The following is a 16970-nucleotide window of genomic DNA, read 5'->3' on the forward strand; positions in this document are numbered from 1 at the left end:
CAGCTCAGCCTGGAGACACGGCCCTTATCCGGATCAGGAACAAAAGTTTTCCCAGGAGGCCACCTCACCCACGTTTGACTTTTGCATCTGTAAACATCAGGACAGCTTGTCCCCAGGCTCTGTCTTCCGCGTGTGTTCCTCCTTGTCCCCGGCGCCGTTTGGCCCTCTCTCTAGTGTCCTTGTAGGCTCCCCCCCCCCCCCCCCCCCCCCCCCCCCCCCCCCCCCGCTTCCAGATTCTCACTTCTGCGACTGTCAGCTTGGCTTTATTCCTCCCGGGCCCTGCCGGCCTCCTTGGGTCTTCTGAGCCAGCATGTTCCACGACTGTAGCCCGACCGCGTACAGGGTCCCACTGGCTCCCCCGGGTTTTCCCCCCTCACCTTCTCGCACCCGCCTCCTTCCTGCAGGGAGACCCTCGCCAGCAAAACAAAACTGTGTGACCCAGACTTGGACCGAAAACGGTTCATTTCAGGCCTAGATTTGGGGGGAGGGGGAGGCTGGCCTTTTAATTCTTGGTTTTTGTTCTCAAGACCGCTCTCAACAGTGGGATGGCGGGAGGTGGGTGGAGAAGAGCGAGTCGGGGACACAAGAAAGGCTCCCAGCCGATGACCACGGGGCGCCGGTGCCTCCTGCTGTCGTTAAGGAGGATCTGTAAGCTTGGGGAAGGGTTGCATTGAGAAGGCTCGTCTTACAGCTCAGGGTCATGCTGGCCTTCACTTCCTGACTGGCCTACAGGCATCATCGTCTTCAAAAGGACAGACGAGAGGGGCGCCTGGGTGGCTCTGGGTCGGTTGAGCGCCTGACTTCGGCTCTGGTCATGATCTCGCGGTTCACGAGTTCGAGCCCCGCATCGGGCTCTGTCCCGACCGCTCAGAGCCTGGAGCTGCTTCGGATTCTGTGTCTCCCTCTCTCTCTCTGCCCCTCCCCTGCTCGTGCTCTGTCTGTCTCTCCCTCTCTCAAAAATAAATAAACGTTAAAATAAGTAACAATAAAAGAACTGGTGAGAATCCTAGTGTCTGAGTGGAATCCATGGGGCCAAAGGCAGTGGGGGGACAGCTCGGTGCCTGGGCTCACCTTCCTCCCAGCAGTCTTGGGAGATGTAGTAGGTAGAATCTTGTCCCTCTGACCCCCAGAACCCATGCATGTGATCTCATTTGAAAAGAGGGTCTTTGCAGATGTGGTCAAGGGTGAAGATGAGAGGAGGTCCTACTGGAATGGGGTGGCCCCGACCCAACAGCCGGTGTCCTCACCGGACGAGGGAGATTTGCAGCGCACACGCACAGAGGGCGTCACCACGCGAAGGCACAGGGCCAGGCAGGCACACAGAGCGGAGGAGAAGCCACGTGGTGATGGAGGCAGAGGATGACACGATGGGTTTACCGGCCAGGGAGCACCAAGCACTGCCGGCAGCCACCAGCATCTGGGGGAGGGGGCGCGGCCCCGCTGACACCTTGACACCCAGCCCCCGGCACTGTGACAGGATCTGTTTCTGCTGTTTTAATCCCCACCCCCAGGCTGTGCTCCCGGGTCAGGGCAGCCCCAGGGCCGCCTCAGGGTTCTCCCTCCCGAGGCTGCGGGCTCTGGGGCCGCGGGGACCAGGCCCGCTCCCGCGAGAGGGCTGCGGGCTCTCCAGACGACTGCCATCTGGGGAGGAACAGCAGAGCCTGCCTTCCAGCACCAGCACTGAGGCTGCATCTGGAAACTCTTCTCACCTTTAATTGTTCTAAATGCTCCAACACACTGAGTGACTAATGGGCTCTAATTGGACCGCTCCTGGGGTGGAGGGAGGGCAATGCTCCCACCAGGCACCTGTCCAGGACCCATCCAGGCCCCCCCCCCCCCCGCCCCACCCAGGGCAGCTCACTCACAGGGCTCCAAAGCCACCAGGACAAAACACTGTCCTGCTCTTCTGTTGTTTTACAAATGTCTCACCAGTGCCCACAGGATGAGGTTTATCCTTCAACCAACACAAATGGGGCAAAGAAAAGGAAAGCGGGGAAGCCAAATGTAGGTGGGATGAGACATCCCCGCTGCCCCCAGGTTTGTGAGATCTGTCTGGGACAGACACAGGGGCTCCCAGAGACAGAGCCGCACGAGTTCATTCCATGGATGCTAAGGACAGCCGGGAAGATTCCAGCCACGGCTAAACCATGGAGGAAGGGGAGGGGAGTAGGGGAGGCAGGAGGGAGGGCTCCAGGTCCCCCTCCTCTCCCTTCCTCAAGGGCACATGCCCGGAACCTGTTCCAGAAACAAGGATTAAAGCTGAACTCGACACCCTTCCCGGATCCTCCTTTCCAAAAACATTTAGCAATGAAAGAAAGAGGAACCACGGATGTTCCTAGAAGGATCCATGTCTCCACAGATTGGCTCAAGCTACCGTCTTCGAGAGCAACTGTCGGGTACAGGAGGAAGTCAGGTGCCCCTACGAGAAGGCGGAAACACCACGGCACCGTTCAGGTGGCATTACCAGCTCCACCAGCAGCACCAGGACCTCCTCATGCGTGGCAGGAATGTATCAACTCCAATGTCAGAAAAACATCCCATTAGCTTCTGGCGTAACTAGATAAAGCCATGCTCTCCCTCTCCCCACCACGGGGGAGACATTTGCCTCGATGCTCTAGAAAGCTCTGTGTGCATTAATATTGCTGATGCGGGCAGCCTCTGCTTCTGCTTGGCCCCCCGAGGATGCCATGTGATGGATTCCAGTTTAACAGCTTTTAAAAACAAGCAGACAAGAGACGGGGCGTGATGGATGGCACAGGAAGCGCGCCCATTCGGGGATGATTTATGGGAAGTTGCATGTTGCAGCTCCGGGGTCCGTCCCCAAGGGGGGGGCGGGGCGGCCGGGGTAGACAGATGGGTTCTCGTGCTGAAGGGGGCAACGCCCGACGTGCACCAGCTGCACAGTTATGACACGTTCGCCCTCGGCCCCAACACGAGCGCAGCAGCCCCTGCTCTCGGGCACACGCCGCCCCCTCGTGTGGCCGTGTTTAAAGGAGTTGAAGCGGTACCTCTGGCCGGGCCAAAGCCTTTCTTCTTGAGCAGGAAGCGTGAGCTCTGGCTGGACCGTCTCCTCCCCTGCAGGTTTCAGGGGCAGCCTCTGAGGGGCCAGAGGTCAGGGCAGAGGGCCTTGTTGTGTCGTCTCGGCTTCCAGAACAAGGCCCCCTTCCCCCCCGCCCCCCAGTCCAAAAGCATCTGGAGGAGGAGGAGCCTGACACACAGACGGAGGCCGGGTGGTTGTGGTTCCGAAGGATTCAGAGAACGGCAAGGGGGAGGGGAGAGGGCCGGACACAACAGCCAAGATGCCCACCGTGAGTTTCTCCAGGTCACTGGTAAGCGGGCTCCCTCCCCGGTGACCTGAAGCACTGATCTGCCCCAGGCCTCCACCACTGCACGCAAGAAACGAATCTCATTTTGTAGCAGGTTAATTTCCACCCACGTTTTCAATAGGGACTCAGCATTTACTACACAGTAAAACCCAAACTGAATCCACATCGGAAGGATGAGCCTTAAAATGGGATCTAATCCATGGGACGCTTTCCAAGGCAGAAGAGGTGCCCCCTCCCCGCCAGCAAGGACGCCCCTGCAGTGATGGGGAGCTGCGTGCACTAAATGGCCCCGCAGCCCCAGGGGATGGACCAGCCCCACGCGCTGCAGCACGGGCTCCTTCGGGTTCACGCCTGCACTGACACTGCCCATGACTGACCCCGGCGACCACCGTGGAAGGCGTGCGGGAGCGCCTCACGCCCTCTCCCCCTCACTGGCTTCCCCCAAACCTCCATCCCCCAGCTGGCTCTCCTCCTGCCAGCGGAGGCCAGGGCACGCTCCACCGGGCGTCATGAAATCACGGACGGGGGGCCTCTGAGAGGGGGAGGGATTGGGATGCCTGCTGCCTCTCCCCGATTTTCCTTCCAGACATCAGAGCTCGACGCACTGGGGGCCCGGGGGTGGGCCTGGCTCCCTCCGGAGGGCCTGTCTGGGTCCCCTCGAGAACAGCGGCTGGCACGCCAGACCACCGCTCCGTGGGCCTGGCCTCTCCCTTCGGAGGAGACCCACCAGTCGCCTGAAGTGGACTAAAAGGCAGAACACAGCCCAGCTTCCTCTGCAGGCTTCAAACTGCTCGGCGCAACAGGGACACGCGAGTCTCCCCTGGTGCTTTCTTTCCCCTTGGCCCACCCCTCGCCTCCCCCCGGGGAGGAAGGAGACTCCAAAGCATATCGCCCACTTCACGATGTCAGAGTGTGCCTTGGCATCAACGAGGGGAGACGCAGCTCCAGGCCCAAAGGGACTTGCACAGGCCCCACTGAGCCCCGAGTTTCCCAGACCTGCCAGCCGGGACCGGCCAGTCTGGTGCTTTTGGCTTTGACACCCCCAAGAATTTACCTTTTCACCCAAAGCTGGGCCCTGCAATCACCTTCAAGGAAAAGCATCTTCTCAGGGGTCACCTGCCCACAGGAGGTCTGCACTCTACTGCTCTTTCCCCGGGGCAGTGCCACGGGCACTTGCTTAGACCCAGGATCCTGAGATTTAGGGGACGGTGCATGACCCCAGGGTGGCTTGGCCCGCAATGAGGTCAGCCCCAAGCTGTGCGTCCACTATGGGTGGTTTTATGGTAGCACTGAGGGGACCCCCGGTCCCGAAGGATTCCGAAGGTCCATGGGATCGAGACTTTTGGAACGGTCGCATGGCCTGGCTCCCCTGCCCAGCACAGCTGCAGTATATGACTTCCCTTCGCAGGCTTTCTAAGGGGTCCCCGAAGGTCTAGCAGTGATGTGACAGAATCATTTCCGTGCAGAAAGGTGGCTGTTGAAAATTCTCATCTCAAACACATCCCCAGACCCACCCTTCACATCCTGGGTCCGTGGCATAGCCCCCCCCTCCCTGGGACAAGCAGGAACCTCCTTATGGTGGCCTTGCTTCTGCCCTGACCTCCTTCCCCATCCACTCCCCACACAGAAGGCAATGTCATCTGCACACAACTCGAGTCTGCTGATTCAACCCCTTGCTCAGAGGCCTTCAGTGGCTCCTGCCATCTTTTATTTTCAAATTTCTTAATGTTTAACTCATTTTTGAAACAGAGAGAGAGAGATATACAGACAGAGCATGAGCAGGGGAGGAGCAGAGAGAGAGGGAGACACAGAATCCGAAGCAGGCTCTAGGCCCTGAGCTGTCAGCACAGAGCCCGACGCGGGGCTCCCACTCACGAACTGCGAGATCATGATCTGAGCTGAAGTCGGACAGCGGTTCCTACCATCTTTAAGACAAAACCCCAAGTCCTTACCCCTGGCCTAAAAGTTTCTGCAGGTAGGCCCTACACCGTCTGCCCTATCTCCTCCCACCCCGCTCCCCCCTGGACCCCGGCAGACCAACCTTCTTGCTATTTCTCCAACATGCCTCAGGGCCTTTGCACTTGCCAGGCCCTCTGTCTGAACTGCTCTTCCCAGGGCTCGGCTGGTTCCCTCCCTCACCCCCATCAGCTTCCAGGGCCTGCCCGGACTGCCCTGTGAGAACAGCAGCCTCTACCAACCTCGATTGCCTCTGACCACCCTTCTTCACAGCCTTATCGCTACCTGACGTGAGATGTGCAACTCGTCCCCAGCGGAGGATACACGGCAAGGACTTGGCTTTGTCGCCACCAAGCTGCAGCCTCCACAACAGAGTCAGCGAGTATGGTTCAATGACAGCACACGGACCAGTCGGTACACGATCAACCCTAGGCAAAAAGAAGGCCCCCAGACACCCCGAGGCAGAGGGCTGAGCCCATCTGGATCGTGGGAAGAAAGGCAGCAGTGCGGACCTGGCAAGGCTCCTGTACCTTATGCAGAAGCTAATGGCGTGCACGCGAAAGGGGTACTGGAGACACCAGCCTGTGTCCTCGGCTCTTTGCCCAGAATTCCTATGGGCATCGTTTGCTCCGCCCAGAAAAGGGTCAGCACAGAGGCGGACTGCCATGCAGGGCCCAAGTCCCTCCTGCCCGGCCTTGGATGAGCCCCAACTTGGATGAGTTGTGTGCAGTTTCTTAGTGGGGACCGGGCTGCACTGACCTTCGTGGTGATGTAATAACGTGCCCGGTTTTTGTCTCCGGTTCCTGGGAGGTAACCTCTAAAACCTTTGGAACTCCCGAGGGATGGGAATGTCCTCTGTTATGCCCACACCTGACTTCACGCTGACTGGGTGACTCTTGAGTCCTTAGGCAGAGGGACCCTGATTGGAGAGCTGGAGCTTTCACTTCCCCGCTCAGGGGAGAGAGGGACAGGGGACAGAGTCCAGTCTTGGAGCCAATGACATAATAGGACTCCGGTAAAATTCTGGACGCTCCCAGCTCAGGCAGCTTTGTGAGGGGACAGCACGTGGATGTGCGGGGAGGGTGAGCTGTCCTGACCCTGCAGGGTGAGGGCAGACTCGGTCCCATCTCCGTGTGTCCCTTATTACGGAAACGCAACCGTGAGTGCGGCTCTTAAGTTCTGAGAGTCAGTCTAGCAGATTATCAACACTGAGGGTCACGGGAATTTGTAGCCGGTCCATCAGAAGTGCAAGTGGCCCCCAAGACTTGTGGCTGGCGTCTGAGGTGGGACTGGCCCAGAGCCTGCGGGGCGGTCTTTCGCTAACCCGCTAACCCTGGGGTCGTGGGGTGAGCTCCTGGTACAGCTGAAGTGTCACGGAGCAATCGTCCAGTCCCCTCTGGAGCCAGGTGGGGACACCAGAGCCGCTGGCCGGGCTGCAGGGAAATCTGGGCAGGGGAAGGTCAGACCCGACCTCGGCCTCCACGGCAGTCTGCGCTGAACCCAGAAGGTGGACGCTGCGCCCCGCCCACCTTCCTTCCTGGGATGATAACTCTGCCGCCAGGCTGACACGTTTCAGGTCACAGACAGCAGGCACTCCTTACCAACCCAAGCCAGCACATTCCTGGGCATCTGCCCCAACGCTCCCCATCCCGACCCGGAGGCCATCCCGACCCTGAGGCCACGAAAGACGAGCAAGCAGAAAAGTCCCCAGCCGGCAATCCCCTCGGGTCAGTAAGATGTTTCTCAATCACAAATGCCACCTCCTCCCTGAAGGATCGGTGTGGTGGCCGGCGGCGCCTTACCTGGTAGTGGTGGGTGAGGTCTGTTTGGCTGCAGCAGGGAGGTGACCCCCTCCCTGTGGGATTCTTTCTGGAACGTTCTGGGGTGGAAGGCTGCTGGGAAATACGGGCGGGCGGCGTATCGGCAGGAAAAGTTTCAGGTTCTCAGAGACAGATTCTCAACCTGAAGGAAAAGAAAAGGCAAAGGTTTAAATGCCTTTGAAGCAAACATCTTCTTTTTGACATCAAAGGAGCACGGGTGTTAGCAAACAAGAGAAGAGGGGGCGCCGCACGGCAACTGAGGCAACGGGTGGCTGCCTGAGGTCACACCCCAGGGGAACGCGAGGGGAACCTGTCTGAAGACAAAGCGTTGGGACCCCATCAGCCCTCCCGCTGCGATGCCCCCTAAATGGTATCTGGCCCCCCTCCCCCCTCGCCCCCCAATGCTGACCCCACCCCGTCCCGTCTGGCCCGTCCCATCACTTCCTGCCTCACCCACTGCAAACTCCAGGGCTCATCACTGCCATCATTCCTGAAACGCCCTTGTCCCTCTCTTTTTGAAAGGTGGTGCCACTCTCCAACCGTGTCCTATGTCATTGGGAGGAAACACCCAGAGCTGCTACAGTGACCTACAAGCCAGGCGAAGCCAGGTTTGGGGACCCTGACGCTTACGATTCGGCGGCGGGGGGGTGGGTGGCGGGGGCGGGGGGAGGGCTGTCTCAGGTGACAAAGCCAAAAATAACGCTGCAGGGTCTCGCTGGGGCCATGGGTGCACAGCTTCCAGGTGAATCCTGCTCTGCCCACGGGACCCTCGCAGCGCCTGCACCTCCTGCAGTCCCAGGCCTCCTGGCTGCCCCGCGCACGAGAGCGCCTCCCCCTGCACCACGCCTGTGCACCTACATAACTGTGTAACTGCGCGGATCGCCCCTCCCGGCCTGGGGATGTGTGGTAAGGTGGCCAGCCCCAAGCAGCACACCCTATCAAAACTGACGGCCATCCCCTTGGCATTCCCTCCTCCTTCGCTCCCTGATTTTCCCCCAGGACTTCACAGCTGCCACCCCACAGATGCACCACCCTGAAATGCAAGCACCCCGAGGGCGAGCACTTGGGACCCCAGTGCCTGGGATGTGCCTGGCACCCGGTCGGAGCTCACGCGGTATTTGTCACGGGGATGGATGGATGAATGAACGAACGAACGAATGAACGAACGAACGAACCCCCACCCCTTATTCTCCTCCACGCACACGTTCAGGCTTCTGTACAAGAGTGACCACTGTCTCCCTGGAGCCCGAATTCCCAGGAAACACAAGGGGGCTGGTGGCTGCTGTTTCGGATGGGGGGCACCTGGGCCTCGAAAGTCCTTTCTTGGCTTAATTCACTCCAACCCTGTGTGCGTGCCATCGGCAGGCAAGACAGAAACACCGCTGGGGACATCCTCTCTGGCCAGCCCCGAGGGACCGGCTCTGGGGCAGAGTCCTGAGTCAGGCTGGCCAGGAGGGGCTCCCCCCAGCCCGCCTCAGTGGAGAGACTCCCACTGGCACGTCCCCAGAAACCCCACAACGGAGCTTTAAAAAAGGAAAGACTACCAGTTTGTTTCTTTTCCTAAAATCCAGTCACTTAAAAGGAGAACCACCCACATCCCCAACGGCAGGGCCAAGCTCCCAGAGTGATGCCCAGGCACCACGTGGCTTTGCAGTGACCGCCCATGCCACGCACGGCACCAGGAGCTGGGCATCGGAGGGAACGGAAAACAGCCCCGAGCTCTGTGAGGCCACTTTTCAGTGGGAAAAGCAAGTGTGTGATCTGTTGTTCTAGGTCAGTGCTAAATGCAGTGACAGAGACGGCTGGGGGCAGGGCCCAGGTAAAAGGAGCCAGGTGGACGCAGAGGGCCCCAGGTACAGGAGGCTCCAGGTGGTGACCCAAGCTGGTGGGGCGGAGAAGGCAGGTAGGCAGGCTTGTCTTAGAACCAAATGCTTGATTCTCAGCAGCGGGCACAAAAGGCGAGGGCTGGAGTTCATTCTGCACCAGACCCCCTGGAACGGGAGCAAGGTGGAGATGTGGACAGTGCCCCTGGCAGGTAAACCCAAGACGGAAAGGTGGAAAGGTGACAAGGGACAGGGAGCAAAGACGGGAAGGGGAGAGGGGCAGTACAGCAGTCCAGAGAGACCCCAAACCCCTCTGGCCCCACACTGATTGCTACGTACAATTCCTGAAATCCGGGCCACCTTCTCCAGGGTGATGCCTCACCCCCCATCCCCCACTCGCATGCTGAGCTGTGCACCCCGTACCCCGACTCTGCACACCCACCTCGGGAGCCCCGCAGGCCCAGAGAGGAGAGGTTACTTCATGTTGCTGGGCTGTGTGCTTGCTAAGACGGGGGAGCATGGGCTGTGGGCTCACGGGGACTGGACAGGGGTAGGGACGAATAGCCCAGTGAGCAGCCCTACCTCGGCCAGGCCTTGGCCTCACCATTGGTACAGTTGCCCTTTGTTTCCTTTTTCCTTTTTTTTTTTTTAATGTTTATTTTTGAGAGAGAGAGTGTGTGAGCAGGGGAGGGGCAGAGAGAGAGGGAGACACAGAATCCAAAGCAGGCTCCAGGCTGAGCCGTCAGCACAGAACCCGATACAGGGCTCGAACCCACAAACCGCGAGATCATGACCTGAGCCGAGGCCGGACGCTCAACCAGCTGAGCCACCCAGGCGCCCCACTTTGCTTTCTTAAATGGGCCACCGTTTAACAGCTTGTCCCTGATTGCCACTGCATGTTCTCCCCACTCCGCAGAAGGAGACACCATCCACTGCCCACGGTGCAGACGCTGGGGCCCCGGCCCCCGGATTTTCAGGGACACAGGACCCACCCCAGTGCGGTGCCCCAGCTCCCCAGCTGCCAGGGAGAGGGACTGGCCCCACCTCCTTCTTCACAGAACAGACGAAGGTAAGAGACCAAAGGCCAGGCAAGTAAGTTGCCATGAGGTCCCCCAAGGCCCCAAGGCTGGCTCCGGGAAAAGGGAGAAGGAAGGGAGATGAGAAGGCCCGTGGGGCTCACAGCGCATGGCGGCTCTGGCCTGTCCAGCTGAAGCCCAGGGTCAAGGCCACAGCCTGTTGTCCCAAACCCAGCAGGGGAGAGAGCTGCGTCTCCCCCCTCCTCGGAACCACATTCACTGTGCCCCACCGCATGCCAAACACGGTGCCAGGTACCCGCGGCTCTAACCTCTGCCAGAGTGTAGCCTGGGGGCCAGAGGCAGGCAGGGAGCCTCCAACTGCTGACCATCAACGTCAATGTCCCTGTGCCTCGTGCTGTAGGGGGTGGGGGACTCTGAGGCCCCCGACAGCCCAGAACCCCAGGGTGAGGACTCTTCCCCATCCTCTCGACCGACTTCTTCAGGATTCAATCCCCTTGCTTTAGTTGGGGAAGCCCTCAAAATTACTTTGGGGGTGGACGGAGGCTTAAGTTTCCCCGGAAGGCTGGACACAGGTGGTGGGGGCCCCAGAAGGATATGACACCGGAGAAGGGCCTGGAGCTGGAAAATACCAGGCGTGGTCCTACCAAGGGCAAGGGCAAGGGCAGGGAGCTGGCTGGGAAGGCGCAGTCTCAGGGAAGGTCTGTCCAAACCATTCCCACCCCTCCCCCCACCTCTGCCGCCAATTAAAGTCTCCTGGGCGTCCTGCCAGGCTCCCAGCTCTGCTCCCAAGGGGGCAGGAGGCTGGGGCTGCCTTTGGTGCCCTGGCCCCAAATGGCCTCCTATTGGGATTCTTGCCGTTAGGGAGAGAAGATGGAAAAATAAACACTGGCACTTCTGAAAAGTATCTTCTGCAAAAAGAAGCCAACACACAAATAGGCAGTGGCCCCCGCAGGGGTTCCTGCTGGAAGAGACTGTGGATGATAAGGTCCTCTGGCCACCCTGCAGACGCCAGTCCTATGAGTACTGGGCAGTCGGCCCTTCCATTCCTCTCTGAGGGCCCTGTCCTCTGCACACTGCAGGGCTGGACCGTGTCGGTCCAGAAGGGATGGGGAGGCAAGGGGGGGAGGGACCGAAGGGAGAGGGAGAACCTGGCCAAATCATCATCACCACCATCATCCTCACTCACCAACATCATCACCATCATCACCGTCATGGTCTAGACTAAACGTGGTCCCATGAGGACAGACGTTGGTTGGTCTTTCTCACCACCGTGCCTACCCGGCACGGTGCTGACACTGAGCAGGTGCTTGTGAAACGAACAACGAAAGGAAGGAGGAGCCACATCTACGTGAACCGTGTGCAACGGGCGAACCTTTTCTGTAAAATTCCCAAACCGACAAGCGGAAGTAACCATCATCCCTTCGGGTGAGTCAGCAGGATGGTCTCTGATACCCAGAGGTGGGGGTGAGTGGCAATGCCTTCTCTCTCTGCGTGTGAACAGCTGAGCCCACGAGAGACCCCTCACACTTACCGCTTCCCATGCGGAGAGGGGCCCAGCAGGAAAGCATCCATTCTGGCTTGTTTCCCCCATCTCCAAAGAGAGAGACTCACCTGCACTTGGGGACCTACAGGCAGGCTGGGGACGGCAACAGTCCTTTCCAATCAGGATCATCTGGGGAAGTGGCTTTACGTATGGGATTCAAGATGAGGAACACAGGCGTGTCACTGCCCCTCATTTGACGTCCCCTCCCTGGGCCTGCTGCTGGCACACGGGCTACGTCTGGGCAGACGAGGCCCTGCAAGTTCAAGACGTGAACTCAGAGCCATTTCTCACCTGCCTGGGGACAAGGCACAGACCACCCGGCTCTCGGACACAGCCCGCAACTTCCCCAGGAGGCTCTAGGGCCCTGGGGCGGGCAGCAGGTTCTCCTCCAGCCCCACCACGTACAAGCTGTGTGACGGGGGACCAGCTGAACGTCCCCGATCCTTTCCTCTGCGGACTCGCGTGAACAGCCTCCTACGTCCGAGCCCGCACGCGCTGTTTTATCTGCTGTAATAAAGATACCAATCGCCCCAGACACGCACCTACATTCTTGTTCCCCGTCCCAGAGAGACTCAGGAAAGGGCAGCTGCAAATCCCAGGGGACTCAGCTTGCCCGCCTCAGAACGGGGCCTTTCTCCCCAAAACCACACCTTTGCTGGCCCATTTCATTGCCGGGAAGAACCTTTTTGTCGACCAGTTCCGCCTGGCGGGAAGTAAAGGAAATCGGGAGGAACCGCGAGGATTTGCCGGAGAAACAGCAAACAGGTTGGTGGCTTGGTGGTGCCCAGAGGCAGGGGCGGGGCTGGCCAACAGGGGCCCGCTTCCCACCGCCACGTGAATCCCGCACAGCGCTGCAACCCTGCGCCACAACGCGGTGTCATGTTCGTGAAGGTCGCCGAGAGAGGAGACCTCAAAACTCTCCATCACGAGAAGACAGGCGTGTGAATGTGTGAGGGGATGGGTGTGGCGACCACGTCGCAATCTGTACGTACAACCAATCACCAAGCTGCACACCTTAAACTCATGCAAAGTTACACATCAGCTGCACTTTGATAAAACGTGGCAAGTTCAAAGTAACGACAAAGGATTTGGTATTCGTTTAAAACAAAACAAAACAAAACAAACACCAAAACATCCAGACCCAGCAGAGCCACCTGTCCCACCGACCACGCCGTTCAGTAGGACACGGAGCCCTCGCCACGCCCTGGGCACTGCAGCCGGCAGGCCAGGCACTACGTCCTGCCCTCACTTCTCTCCGAAGCCATTACCCCTCGCCAAGCGCGCGTGCCCCCTTCTCCCGGCTTCTGTCCCCAGTCCCTCCCTGGCACCGATCACGGGTGCTGGCACGTGCCTGTGCAATCTCTCACCTCCCCGACCCCCCTCGGTCTCCGCTTCTCCCAGACACAAGCCAACAACCAAGCTCCGAGCTTAACACAAGACTCCCGCTAAGAAAGCAGAATTTGCTGTGTCTTTAGCGGGGAGAACACCACATGGCACTTTGTTCCCATAGTAAAGATTATAGGGGACACAGAATATTCGGAATAAATGAGGCTCCTCCTTCCATTTTCAAGTCAGAAACCAGCTTCGTGCCTGACTCCCCTCATGGCTTGGGAAATCCTGTTTCCGGCCAAAAATAACAATCATCATCATCATCTGGGTTTATCATTCTGGCATCTGTGACAATTTTACTGTAGCTACACTTCTTCTCCTTCTTCTTTTTAACACCAGTGTGTTTTAATAATAACAGTGCACCTTTAGGTATTGTTGAAATGTTACATTATTCAACATCTCCAACGGGAATGAGGAGGCCCTTATGTAATTCATGTGTCCTCCGGCTCTGTGTTTAAAGCTTGCGAAATGGAGGGGTGTAATTCGGGAAGCAATTTTCCCCAAGGTCGGGGAAAGCAGGAAAGGCTGGGGGCTGTGTGACCCGAGTGACAGCAGGGCTGACACTGGGGGCCCAGAACCCCTGACATGAGGCCAGGCCCCAGGCCAGAAGTGTCCCCAAAATGCGACAGAACTCCAGCCCAGCTGCACGGCTGGGTTGTGCAAAAATTGTCGATGACAAGAAGCAGCCCAGGGCACGGTCCGAAGTGTTCTTAGGCGCTCCTGTGCGTTTTCCCTGCCTCCCTCACCGAATCAGCCTGGGTGCCTGTGTCTAGGAATCAATGATCGAGCCAGAGACACCTGCTCCATACACCCAGGGAACTCTAAGGCGGCCAGTTCCTGCGGTCTGGCCCTTCCCCCAAAGCACCACTCCAGCGCTGAAAATCCACTGAGTCCCTCCTGTGATAGAAGCTGGGGACACAGATGAGAACACCTCACGGGCCCATCCCCAAGGGGGTGGTAATGCAGAGGGCGGCGTGACAAGAAATCCCAGCAGAGGTGGGATAAGTGCTCGTGCAGAGACATCAAGCTCCACAGGGTAGATCTCCTGGGTGCAGCTGTAACAGGGCCTGGCACAAAATAGGTGCTCAGTAAACACATCACAGATAAAACATCAGTGACGGAGGCAAAGGGTATGTGGAAACCTTAGAGAGAGGCACCTCGCTCATCCCGAGTGGGTGTTCTTGCTTCCCGGAGGAGGTGGCCCACCCCAGAGGGAGTCTTAAAGACTGAGGGGTGGATCTGGCGAGCTAGCAGGTAGGGAGCCACCAAGAGGGGCAGGGAGATGTTTTCCGGGTCCGGGACTGGACGAACGAGAAGATGAGACCAGCCGTGTAAGTCAGAATCCAGATCATGAAGCACCTTGAACACCAAGCCAAGGACTTTCAACGGCCACTTGAAGAATTTTAAGCAGGAAACTATGCAGATTTGTGTCTTAAGAAGCTCTCTCTGGTGCCTGTGTGGACGGGGTAGAAGGCGTAAAAACCAAGGCAGGAGTCTCAATCTGGAGCCTACCGCTGGTGAGCAAATGAGAAACGGAGACTCACATAAGGTGGATGGAGACCAGCGAGGGTGGCGGGAAAGACTCGGGGGGCTTCAGCTGGGCTGATGATGGAGTTTGTTATATGGTTACATGCAGACCCCGAGTTATTCTTGACAGCTCGGCATATATTAACAATTACATAATATGATTTCCCAAGGCTTGTGGGGTTGGGTTCAGATTTGGATGTGTTGTGTTTGAAGGGTCCCTGGGACATCTGGTGGGGGGGGGAGGTGGTTGGCAGGTGGGTGCCAGGATGTAGGGCTTAGGAGACAGTCTACCTGCTTTGGGGATTGGGGCACCCGTCTCCAGGATGGCCCCTACGATCCTCACTTCCTGTCCCCTGGCGCAGTCCCCTCCTACCTTGTGCCAGGGGCTGGACACAGCAGCAGAAGTGACGGCCCCCCAGTTCTGAGATCATGCCATAAATGACATCGTCTGCTCTCATGCTGGCGGAAGCTGACCGGCACGTCGTGGGGACCCTTGAGCGGCCACATGGAGAGATCCATCCGCAGGGCAGGAACTGGGGCCTCCCTCTGACAGCCAGCATGCTGACCAGAACCCCGTGAAAGACCCTGAGCTAAAGACCTTAGCTGCTGAGACTCCCAGGCTCCTGAACCCCCCAAAACTGTGGGCTAAGAGGTGACTGCTGTTTGAAGCCACTAAGGTTTGGTATCACCATTAGATCAACAGACACCTGACGCAGGGGTTACAACAAATATCGATGCAGACGGTGGCCAAACCCCAGGGCACGAACAGCAACACCCAGTGAGAGGACAGGCTGGGCGCAGAGGGCAGGACAGGTGATGAGGGACATGCTGGGAGGCAGGGCTGGGGTAGGGGAGGCCTGTGCAGAGGAATAAGGGGCCCCACAGAGAGGGGAGACAGGCTGCGAAACACCACAGAAACCCCAAGAAGAGAAGGTATCCAGAGTTTCAAAAGTGTCCAGCAGGGACCAGATTTCTAAGGGACCCAGTGGTCCCCTGTCCCCCAAGGGAGCCCTTCTCGCTCGCTACTTCCTTGTAGGACCCCGCCCCCCACCCCCCCAGCTCCTCTCAGCCTCAAGTGGAGATCACGTCCCCAGCGAGAGGCCTGACCCGACCGCTCGACCGGACATCGTCCCCACCCGACGTCACTCTTCCCTTGTGGTACTTGCTGTAAACTGTAATTACATTTTAATTTGCTCCTTTACTCAATCACGGCCTTTGAGGGCCGGATACCTGTTCTGTTCACCACCGTAGACCCAGCGCCCGCCATACAAGGTCCTCAAATATTTGCTGGATGGATGAAAAGTGAATGAATAAACGAATGGAAAGGCCAAAACCCCGAGTCTCACCTAGTGGCCCAGGTCACCCGGTGGACACACCATCCCTTCCCACGGCCCCCTCCACGGCCCACAGCCTTGGCTGGGAAGGGAAGCAAAGCTGGGAGAGGGGAGGAAAGAGAAAGACCCTGAGGGTATAAGCCAGACGGGCTCTTCCCACCCCTGTCAACAAACGTGGGGAGGCTGTGCCACGCCCTGTGCTGGGCTGGGGGAGACCGAGGATGCATCTCACACGGGCCCTCGGGTTGAGAGGCTAGTGGGGAAGCAGGCAGCCGGATGGGGCTGTCCCAGGGGTGAGGCCTGGAGACTGATGTCCCCCTACCTTGTGCCCCTACCCAAGAGACCCCGGGCTCCCGCATGAGGGGACCACTCCCGCCAGACAGGCGGTGACAGGCCCCCTTTTGCTCCTCACCTGCAAAGCACTCGGGCCTGGGCAGGAGCGTGGGTGCACACTGCCATGATTTAAACACTAATTACAATACACTCCACTGGACGCTGTGCAGGGCCGCACAGAGCGCTGTGGTCACAGGGAGGGTGGGAGCCGGCTGGGGTGTGACCAGCTTCGAGAAGAAGGAGCAGCAGAGTGGCAGTTTGAAGGAGGGGGCTCAGACCAACTGCCTGGCCAGCTGAGGGCAGGTGGCAAGAGAAAAGGTGGCCCCGGCCTGAAGGCGTCACAAGGCCAACTGAGGAGTCAGTCCCGCCCTGCCGGCGGCGGGGGGGGGGGGGACAAGGAGATTCTCACAAAGACAGCCAGAGGGCAGGGTCTGGAACCCACCAGGGGTCACAGAGCTGGAGGTCGTGATTTTCACCAGCCGGACAGGAGGGCGCAGGGAAAGAACCTAGAGCGGACCCCATAAGCCTCCTCCGCCAGCCCTGGCTGTCTGTCCACAGAGCTTTGCGGTAGAGCATGTCCCCCAAAGTGAACCCCCACACGTGCTTCCGGGGTAACCTTGGCACAGCCCCGTGCCCAGGACAGGGTCTCAGCCCCTCCTCAGCACCTCCCATCCCCTTGCTTCCGCCTCTGTGGCACCTTTGCAGGCCAGGCACCCGGCTCACAGACACCCTCCTGGGTAGCACCAGGGAAAGGAAGTCACCACGGTCAAGGACAGGGACTTTCTAGTTGGTTCTCTCTGCTGGCACCGTGAGGCCTTAGGAAGCTACCTAGAAGGTGGTGGCGGGGCGGGGGGGGGGGGGAGAAGTGCAGAGAAGAGGGGG

General features: G+C 58.8%; 1 protein-coding gene across 5 annotated transcripts in view; it reads right to left on the bottom strand.

Moving 5' to 3' along the window:
• Positions 1-16970, bottom strand: part of RBFOX3 (RNA binding fox-1 homolog 3) — a 419860-nt gene that overhangs the window by 307070 nt on the left and 95820 nt on the right. For all 5 annotated transcript variants that reach the window (XM_032591117.1, XM_032591119.1, XM_032591116.1 and 2 more), the window contains exon 2: positions 7085-7244. The gene's annotated coding sequence lies outside the window, so the exon portion shown is untranslated. The remainder of the gene's footprint in view (positions 1-7084; positions 7245-16970) is intronic.

The sequence above is a fragment of the Lynx canadensis genome, chromosome E1, assembly GCF_007474595.2.
Source record: "Lynx canadensis isolate LIC74 chromosome E1, mLynCan4.pri.v2, whole genome shotgun sequence".
Taxonomy (NCBI): domain Eukaryota; kingdom Metazoa; phylum Chordata; class Mammalia; order Carnivora; family Felidae; genus Lynx; species Lynx canadensis.